The 9058-nt window shown below is 25.7% G+C and overlaps 2 non-coding genes across 2 annotated transcripts; one reads left to right on the forward strand and one right to left on the reverse strand.

The window, feature by feature from the left end:
• Nucleotides 1–1242: 1242 nt before the first annotated feature.
• On the reverse strand, nt 1243–1325 carry Trnal-uaa (transfer RNA leucine (anticodon UAA)). Its single transcript has one exon. It is a non-coding gene; the product is annotated as a tRNA-Leu (tRNA).
• A 2316-nt stretch (nt 1326–3641) lies between these two features.
• Trnav-cac (transfer RNA valine (anticodon CAC)) lies at nt 3642–3714 on the forward strand. Its single transcript has one exon. It is a non-coding gene; the product is annotated as a tRNA-Val (tRNA).
• Nucleotides 3715–9058: the final 5344 nt, after the last annotated feature.

A 9058-nucleotide genomic window follows, 5' to 3' on the forward strand; every position in this document is an offset into this window, starting at 1 on the left:
AGCAGTAATTAACCTAGTGTTTTAGTTACAAGAGTTGTTTTTTCTTGTTGTTCACGAATCTTATAAGCATGCTAATTGTAAGTATATTTTTTGTTTATGTTTTAAAATTATATTATTATTAAGTAGCTTACATTTTTCTAACCTTAACATAAACTAACCTGGCGATATACTGATTTTCCGAAGTTGATAACTTTAAGCTATAAGTTTTATTTTGTTTTTGTTTTCTTACACATAGACGCAAGTTTTGAATAAAGTATAGCCTAATGTCTTCTTACATGTTTATATTGAAAAAAAATTACAGTTTTTTTTAGTGATGATCTCGTTTGATTTAGTTCAAACAGGTGAAACATTACTAAATTTAAATTTTGAGTTGAAGTTATTTTTCAAAAAGAAATATTAGGAAACAAATTATTCGGTCGAATTTTACAAATAGATTATTTCCAAGCCAACGAATTACCTCTAATGCAGTTGTAATAAGAAGTCCACGCCGGGATACGAACCCGTAATCTTCTGATTAGGAGTCAGACGCCTTATCCATTAGGCCACGCAGTCGGTTACGTGGTATCCAACTATCGCGTTCATATAAGTAAAACTTTGTAGCCTGTCGGCCCAATGTAGGTTAAATAACAAATAATTAGAGCAAGATGTAATAAAACTATTTATCAACAAATGTAGAAAACCGTAGATTCAATTAGCAAAAATTATTTTATTTATACTCTATTTATTTTGAAACTTATCTATTGTTTAAACTACATTTAGTTTAATTATGTATTACTACGCTTAGTTTTTTGTAAAATCACTCAAGTTATTCCATGCATTATAAACTAAATATACTATAAAAATTATCTATGATTAAAAAAAGTTTTTTTTTTAAACTTTCATACGTATTCAACCCTCTAAATATGGTGTTTAAGTTTTTAAAATGTTAATTAAAATCACTACTATAATTTAAGGTAACAGTCAAAAGAAAACGAGCTTAAACTTTTTTAGTTTACTTTTAGAAACGTCTTTGTAGTAAGTTAATAGCATAAAACACGTTATGATGCGTAAAATAGGATAAAAACTTAAAAACTTTCTCAACTAAACATAAAAACTACAAGCTTCTAAAACTATGAACTTATAAAGTAAATTGTAAACACTTAAGGTAAATAAATAATATTTATAAGGCTTTTAAGCCAAATCATTTTTTAGTTCAAAACTGACGGTTATAAAAAGAAAAATAATAATACTACACGTAAAAAATACTGGGTGTGGAGTTCGAACCCACGCGGACAGTCGTCCATTGGAACTTAAGTCCAACGCCTTAACCACTCGGCCAACCCAGTATTCGAAGACATACTGAGTATTTAAATTATATACTACATTATACGTAGCTTTTTTGAATTATAACAAGTAGATTTAAATTCAATTAGAATTCAAATAGAGTTCTGTAGATTATCTTGAAGTTTTTGATTTTACAAAACTGAATAAATACACTTTTTAAATATAGTAATTTTAATTCAGTTTATAATACTTAAATAAAAACAATCACTCTTTTGTGTATGTTTTAGGTTTATTGATTTATAACTTATTTTTTAATGAGTTTAACAACTAAACTATCGAACACTACTTAAAACACTTTTTTTTTCGTTGATGCTTACTTACTGTTTTATCTAATTAAGATTATATTATGTTGAATACATGTCCACCGGAAGTCGAAACCGTAACTAGTGCTTGGAAGGCACCAAAGCTAACCGTTACACCATCGATGCTTGTATTGAAATGGAGAAATTACTGTATATAATCTCAAATGAAAATGCAGCTAGCTCTGTACTGCAGTCAAATGCTAGCATATGTGCGTTCAAGCGTTAATTTTTTTGCCATTAGCTCGACAAAATGATCTATAATAATGCGTTGCAAATTTTCAACGCGTTTTCGCTCGCTAGCAGAATTATACACAGTTTATCTGCTAGTTTAAGCGGTATACTCTCACGTGGTTTAACGCTTATAACCAGACATGTTAAAAAGCTCTGCTTTGTTTACTCAAGCGTGAAATTACTAAATTAAAACAAACCAAAGTTTATACGCTTCATTGCTGAATTACCATAGTAACTATTAGCATTTTACCAACTCTGCTTATAACTATAAAATTGATGTTTATTTGTAAAAAATGTTTATTTCAAGTCGTGCATTTTACTTTGTAATTGCTTTTGTTTTTATTTGTATGTATCCATACGTGTGACCAAAGAATATTAAGTTTATGATTTTATTAAAATTAATATTTTTAAATCTAAGTATGTTTTGATTAAATGATGACTGAGAAAATAAATTGAGGTGTTTATAAATGATAAAACTAACTGTAGAAATAAACTGCTAAATATATTATAAAATTTTCTAGCTAATGAAAATTTGTTATTTTAAATTTATAAACTGATTTAAGTCGTGGATAAGTAAAAAATTAACATATCACTATACTACAACTAAACAAAGTATGACAATAAATAAATAACTAAAACTCAATAGTCACTTTAAGCTTGTAAGCTTGTCCTAAAAGTTAAACTAAAAAGTTTTACTGATTGTAATATAAATAAAGTTTCAAGTTTTATAAACTAAGTCTTCTTTTGATTAAAATTAATACTAGTTTGAGTACTATTTGATGTTTACAACAACTTTCAATTAATTAAATATTTCTGTTTTGTCACATAGTTGTACATTTATGTTTTGCTAGCTAGTAAAAAGTTGAAATATTTTGTCAAAGCTCATAAGTTGTATTTTACACTAATACCAAAATTCTAAATTAATTAAACAGAGAACGTTTATTCTAACAAAGTTTGCACTCTTAAAAATACTACATGATTGAAAATTTAAAAACCTTTCAAATTATTTAAACATTTTTTTATTTCCTAGTTGTCAGCATAATAGTAAAACTTCTATATTTTTTGAAACAATATTGTTAAAAACGAAAAAATGTATATTTATAGCTAAGTGAGATTCAAATGTTAAAACATATAAGTCTAGTTTTAACTATTTCTAAGGGTAGACCTTCAGCTAATTTAATTTAAATTAAAACTAATCTTGTAGCAATTACTTCTATATATCAATATAAGTTTCATTTAGGCTAATAATTTGCTAAGTATATTTAAAGTCAAATTTTTAACTTAAACAACACAATTGTATTGTACAGCATTTTTTACTTTGTACTATTGAATATGTTCGTAAGCTTTCAAAGATCATCAGACCATATGCTTTCGGTAAACTGAAAACGGATTCGTCCTTATTAGGACTTATCAGTCAGTCACAACCGAAAAACCTATAGCCTTCTATCTACAAACGGTTTATCATGTTTTCACATGAAGCAACCATTTGATGGCATTGATCAGTAACTTCAGCATTGTTTTTTGCTGTACAACGTTCAATACATTGTCCACTAGGCAAGACATCTGGTACGCTCGTATCAATCAACAAAAACTGATGATCAGATGGAATGACTGAAGTCTGATGATCAACTCTTTTGTTAAACTTGAGCTTTTCTCACGGCACACGATAGTCCAGGCTTCTGCACTGCAGACTTTCGCCGATATTTTCGTCGTTTGAAGCTTTCAAAGAGAGTCAATTCAAGGTACAACAAGTTTATATACGCAATATTACGCTTACTGCCAAGTGTTTCAGTAGTGTAGTGGTCATCACGTTCGCCTCACACGCGAAAGGTCCCCGGTTCGAGCCCGGGCTGAAACATTTTTACTTTCATTGTACAAAAAGGTTTCATTTTTGTCAAACTTTTTTATTAAGTGTTTCGCTTATATTGCATGTAATTAATAAGTATATTTTTGTTTGTAAGCTGAAAGTTTAGTAAAATTTTCTATCTTTTTAGTTCTGGTTTTATTTGTTTTGAACTTTTTAAGTGATTTATTTATTGATTATTGTGAATTTAATTTTATCTAATTTTAGATCTTCTAGTTTTATATAATAAGTGAACAGCTAATATTTTTGATACAAAAGGTATGTCAACTTTTATAGTTGAAAACATAGTTAAAATAAAACATTGCATTTCTTTACATCGATGACAAAACAAATATTAATATCGAACAAGCAAGTTTTTTTTTATTACACCTACTTATTTTTTTTTATAGCTTCAGATAAACTATTTGCAGAAAAAGAAAAAAATCTACTAATATCAAAGATACCTTATGTTTACAAATAAGTAGTCTAAAAATTGTGAAAAAACTTTTATTGTTAGGTTCGTAGAAGTCAATGTTTATAAACGAGAATATTAATTTGAAAAGTACAACTTTACTTAAGAAAACAATTTAGTAGATTTACATAAGTTGTTTTTTATAAACTTTGTGTTGTACTTAATTTTACACTACTTTTCGTTATTAAACTGACGGACGTTTCTCTGTTTAAAAAAAAATTAAGACAGTTCTGCGGGTTTATCAAAGTTTTCCAAGTACTTTTGAAAACTGTTACTTGGAAGCTTTAGATAAATCCGTAAAAACTTTTTAACTTCATTAACACGGAGAAACGTGCGTCAGTTGAATAAAAAAAGTAGTGAACAAATTGTTGTTTTTCTGCGAAATTATTTCGTTAGCAAGTGTATTTGAGTTGTTTTAATAAATATTTAAGTTTAATAAACTTGTCATAACAGCAATTCTAAAGCATTTTACGTAATCACTAAGTGTTTCATGTAGCTTTAGGTATTTAATTTTATATTTATCTTGGTTCTCTCACTATACATATTTTTATTTAAATAAAATTGGTTTTATAAATAAGTTACGACTCATGAAAGTCTAATAAAAAACTGTTACAAAAGATATTCGGTATTTAAAAATTTCAACATGAAAAAATGTATAGATAATTTTAAAAGCAATCTATTTTTATTAAAGATAGATAATAGCATTCTTATATGTAATTTATAAATTATAATTAACTAATTCAAGAAATAAATGATATTATGACTTTTATATAAAACACTGAGTCGTAATACTGTTTGGAATTTTTGTTTTTAAAACATTTATTAAGCTTTATTTATCTAATTAGTACGACACTGTCAAATTTTTACTAGTTTGTTGTTTAAATTAGACCATAAAAACTTAAAAATTTTGCTATTTTCTTGTATTGTAATACAAAAACCTATAACTTGCTTGATTAAACCATAAAGCGTTGTCTTTTATTTACTTATATTTTTACTACGTTAATTTAGTAGCGTACCATTAAATTATATTTAGTGCCTTGCTTAAACTAAAGTTTAAATAATTGTTAAAACAATGAAAAAATAAAAACTTTTCATTACATAAGTTACAAAGCAACTTTTAGTTTTAAATATTACTACATGAGCTTGTTTTATATTTATAACTGTTGCTTAATTTGTACATATTCTAAACTAACAAAAAAATTTTTTTGCTTAAAAACATTTTACTTTATACATTTTGTAAACGTTGTCATCACTTTAGAATTTCAAATATCTTAATATTTACTAAATATAAAAAAAATAGTTACTGAAGTTTAAAGTTAACGTGAAGTTAAGTTTATTTTTATGTAATCAAAGATGTATATTCAACTTTAAGTTTCCATTTTCTTTACTACTAAACAATTTTAGCTGTACTAGTTTAGTAAGGTTTAGTTACAGTTTTAACCTAAAAATTTATAGTTATTTTTTGCTTCTATATTCTTGCATTTCGTAATTTGTATAAAACTTAAAACAAAACTGTTCAAATTGTTATGGTTTTACAAAAGGGTTTCACTCTAATCAAATAATGCTTGAAATATAAATAACTAAGAGCTTATCATTATTGTTTAAAATTGTTTTTATTTTCGAAAACTGTTTTGAGAAATTGAATTGATTTACAACATTCACAGATGATAAAAGACTTTAGTCGCACTGTTATTTAAATTTAGTTGAGAAATTTCTGTTATAAGACTGTTATAAGACTAATTAATAACGTGTTATAAAATTAGTTTTAAAAATATAGATAAGTAAAATAAGACTTAAGCTGATAACTATTTAATGTTGTTACTAAAGTAAGAAGTAATACGCAGTAGTAAAAATACGTAGAAGTTTACACTACTAACCAATACAATTTATATTATCAAAAAGTATAACCAGCCTGGGATTTGAATCCGGGACTTCCCTCACTCTGAAAAATCACAACTACAGATTAACGGGCCACTTGGTAAATGAGACTGTATTGCATTTATAATCTTGCCAACCAGTGGCGTAGCGAAGTATTTTGGTCAGGGGGTGCGCAATTATTTTCTCAAAAAAAACCCTAAATTAAAACTTTTGTAATAAGCTATAAATAGATCTTTTTATAAGTAAAAAAGTTGACAAAAAATTCATTAAGTAAAATAAGTTCGAAGTAACTATTATAAAAATTACTTATACATTACAAAATTAAACAATTTAAAAAAAAGTATAAATTTCATTACAATTACTTATACTTGCACAAATGTAAACTTATTAAATAAAAACTGTTTTTACTACTAACAGTAAATTTATATCTTTAAAAATGATTATATTCAATAAAACGAAAGTATCTGTTTTATTTACGAAAAACATATCAATCTCTTTAATATACAATAAAACAGTGATAAGAACACCTCATTGCACATAATTTAAAAAAAGTTACACAGAAGTTAAGATACATCAACTTTATAACTGTTATTACAGTTTATTACAACTTTGTAAAATAGTTAAAGATATGTTTTTTAAATTTAATTCATCTGATTGTACTTGTTTAAAATAAATATCACGAACAAAGTTTATTTCTCATAGGCCGACACGCTTTTTCTTGTATGTTTACAAAAATAAAGATCAGAAAACTAGCAGTAGTCTTAAACATTTATTGTAGCATAAAAAAAACTTGTAAAATTGTTTAATTTTCCTTTAAGCGTGACGTGTTTTTGTAAACTTTTTGTAGAAAAATCTGCCATAAGGTTATACTACAGCGGTGCACTAACTAGTTGCGTACTTTTTGAGTCTAAAATCTTATGAAGTTAATGAGGTTATAGAATATTTCCTTATAGAATTTTTCATCAACATCGGTGCGCATTTTCGTTTGCGCACCGAATCAGTATATTGGGTAATTTCTCTAACTTGTCACTAATGGGTATTCAAAATTTCGTTTAACTTTTCGAATACTGGATAAACATAGTTGAAAAAGGCAAACTAAGCAGAAATAAAAAACAATGAAGGATAAAGATATTACATTCTTTTTTTTTACTTCTTTTCGTTTTTTGGTGGCACGATGCGCCAGTGTCCCTCCCCACGCTACGCCCCTGTTACCAACTATAAGTTAGAACACTGCACTTCAAGAGACCTTAAACTATTTTAATTATATTTTTTACAAGTAAAATAATCGCTTCACAGTCTTTAATATACTAAAGAAGTATGAAAAATGAATGTGATTTTGCACTTATCTGAAAATATTAATTTAAGCATTTTTTAAAAGCTTACTAAAAAGCTTTAAAATAGATAATTTATTTAAAATAACTATAAACACTATAATATTATATACCACTTTAGTTTTGTAACTTAGGTAAGAAAATAATACATATATCAAATATAAGCATAACCTAATTAAAAGTGTTTTATTATTTATCAACATTATAAAACAACAAAACTTTCAAAAATACTACACGTTGACTTCTTTAACCTACAGGTGATTTTAGTAAACAAGTTTACATGATTAAGTATTAACAACTTACATACTTAACTTAACTTTCATGTGTTTAAAGTGTTACAGCTTTAAAGCTTTACTTGAAGTCTGAAAAACATTTGTTATTTATATTAAAAAAAATTATTTTATACTTAAAATAGCATTTATTTATCAGTTTAGTATACTAGTTTCATCATGCATTTAAATAATATACCATTTTATGAAACGTAAATTGTTTTAGTATTAATTTCTTTTTATAAGATTACTCGAAAATCATTAAACTTTTGTGCTACTACTAGACTAAAAAATGTGTGTAATAAGCTTTAGTAAAATTTTAACTGAACAATTTATAACAGAACAAAAAAATGTGGAAGTATGAAAAAATTTGTAAATATTTTTGTTTTTGTAACTGACAACAAAAAAAAAATTATTCAAACAAGTAACTTATTTACTAGTTTAAATTAGGCTATTATTGTTGCTAGACTACACAGAAACTACTTTAAAACATAATTTAGAGATAATAAAAAAATTGCAGTATTTGTTGTTGCTTATTTAAGTAAAGCTAAGTACTTTTAAAAAATAATTAAATAAGGTTAACTATTAAGTTTCTTAATTTTAATCACAACTAGTTTTCGATACTTATACTATGTTTTAATAAGTAACCATGTAGCATCTGAAAAATTTAACTGTTAACATAATGTTAATATTACATTCATTAATTTAAACAAATTTAAATTTAAACAAACAGGTTAAAACAAATAAGCTTTAGATTTGAAAAGAAAGTTTTTTTTTTCTGTTTTAGTTAAAAATAATTGGCTTACGCTGAGTTATATTTTGAGCGAACGTTCAAATTTTATAATTACATCAAAAGAGCCTTAAGTTCTAAGGTATAAATATAAATTGAATTTTAAAGTATTATTTTACTTTTCTTAAAAAGTAAGAAACTCAAAAATCGTATGTTGTACATAGAATATATCAGTACTATATAAAACATGAACAAAGATAAGTTGGTGTAGTAAACAATTTGAATTATACATTCTTGGAAGTCATTAAAAACAACATCACTATAAACCACAATGTTTTATCTACGTACAAAATATAGACTTCATGAGTGGCCGGTTAGCTCAGTTGGTTAGAGCGTCGTGCTAATAACGCCAATGTCGCGGGTTCGATCCCCGTAACGGTCATAATTTTTTTTTCAAAATGAATTAATTATAATGATTAATTGTTATTTTTAATCGTCATTATACTATTTATTTAGTAAACAATTTTAGCTGCTTTAATTTTTTTTGCTTGAATTTTTCTTATAATAAATATGAGAAAACTTAACTAGTACAAACAGTTTTTTAATAAAGAAAGGTTGTAAAACCTTCAATCAGGGTTACAAAATATATATTTAATACTATCATACATCAATCAAAAAT

This window comes from Thalia democratica, unplaced genomic scaffold (assembly GCF_965202585.1).
Source record: "Thalia democratica unplaced genomic scaffold, ktThaDemo2.hap1.1 HAP1_SCAFFOLD_974, whole genome shotgun sequence".
NCBI classification, from domain to species: domain Eukaryota; kingdom Metazoa; phylum Chordata; class Thaliacea; order Salpida; family Salpidae; genus Thalia; species Thalia democratica.